This window comes from Hyaena hyaena, unplaced genomic scaffold, assembly GCF_003009895.1.
Source record: "Hyaena hyaena isolate Hyena2069 unplaced genomic scaffold, ASM300989v1 scaffold_240, whole genome shotgun sequence".
NCBI lineage: Eukaryota > Metazoa > Chordata > Mammalia > Carnivora > Hyaenidae > Hyaena > Hyaena hyaena.
Window position 1 is genome coordinate 1,151,713 of NW_024080873.1, and position 1,677 is coordinate 1,153,389.

The following is a 1,677-nucleotide window of genomic DNA, read 5'->3' on the forward strand; positions in this document are numbered from 1 at the left end:
ACATTTAAGTATTTAATAGGAACCTGCTGTATACAGGTTTCTATGTACCAAGGGACATGATGAGCTATAAAAGGATCACCAGGTAAATAATTTTCTGAGAGAACATGGCAATCAGAAAGAGAGATAAACTTATAGTTGTGATGCTATCTAGAGAGAAAGAGGCAATCATGGATCAACTCCTATCAAGTAATGACCAGAACAAAATTGTGGTGGTAAGGCAGTAAAGTACAAAGCAAGCTTTTTGAATGAAATGTGTCTGGACTGCAGACTAGTGGCTACAGTTTTAAGAAACTGAGAAGCATTCCAGATCTCCAGAAAATTGCAGAGAATAAAGCCAAGGTAAAGTCACTTCTTTCTGGTTCCAGGACAAGTATTGGTAAGTGGCTTGCCAGATCACAGTGTGTCAGTGGCAGAATAGAGGCTAAAATTCCTGTTTTCTGAGCCTTCATTCAGTGAAGGGATAGGGGTCCCGGTCTTCTCTAATTGGATTAAATTGAATTTCTCCATGTAAGTTTTAGTAGCTATTTTGACTATGGCCACATAAGACACAACAGATTAAATCAGTTTCATTGACTTGAGTAACGGGTTTAAAACCATAGCCACACACCACGCCAGCCAATGTTCCAGTCACACTAAACAGTTTGTTCTTCATCACATTCTCCTTTCATGTTTTCTTCAGATCTGGCATTCAGCCAGAATGCATCAATAGGATGGTACAAGTGGTTAAAAAATTTTTTTTGATAGAATGTAGGATTTATTGGTGTGCATGAATAAGAAGGGAGTAGTGCCAAGGTTCTCATGAGTGTGGAGCCTGCTATTTGTCCAGGGAGCCATGATTAGGGATAGATTTGACACCACAACCATCGGGGAGAAGCTCCTTTTCAGCCACCTCTTCCGATTCATCCACATTCAACTTTGTAAACCCCACTTCTTGGAAATGTAGCTCCTCTGGCGGCCAGGGAACTTGAACTTGGCCCTGCATAGTGCCTCAATCACATGCTCCTTGTTCTGCAGGTGGGTACGGATGTACATGATGACTTGGCTAAAGTGCACTCTGGCACCCTGGGGCTTTCTAAAGGTATCCCACCTACCTGTCTGGAGTCTAGACTGGGGATAGCATGAGGTCAGACATCAATGTCCCCTGAAAAAGGCTGTCTCCAAGGTCCCTTAGGGCAACTCATTCAATCACCAGGCTGCATACACTCCCAAGGAGCCTATTGTTTGCAGCCATGACACACTGGGCCACCAAGGGGAAAAAGCCCAAGTTGTTAAAATAAAAAACACTTGGGGCGCCTGGGTGGCTTAGTTGGTTAAGCGTCCGACTTTCGCTTAGGTCATGATCTCACGGTTCGTGGGTTCGAGCCCCGCGTCCGGCTCTGTGCTGACTGCCAGCTCAGAGCCTGGAGCCTGTTTCAGAGTCTGTGTCTCCCTCTCTCTCTGACCCTCCCCTACTCACGCTGTCTCTCTCTCTTTCTTAGAAATAAATAAAGATATTAAAATAAATAAATAAATAATAAAAAACACTGTTCAAGTTAGAAAATAGTCACATTTTTGATGGACCCCCAAATGTTCTTAACCACCATAAGATCCACTCAGACATCTCCTCAGATAGTTTTCATAATTTGAAACTTGAACTCAGTAATTAAAGGCAAACAGCAAGGACCCTTGAAGGCCCTG

At 43.2% G+C, this 1,677-nt stretch overlaps 1 pseudogene; it reads right to left on the reverse strand.

Moving 5' to 3' along the window:
* Positions 1–1,149: 1,149 nt before the first annotated feature.
* LOC120239899 lies at positions 1,150–1,271 on the reverse strand (annotated as a pseudogene).
* Between the last annotated feature and the right edge of the window lie 406 nt (positions 1,272–1,677).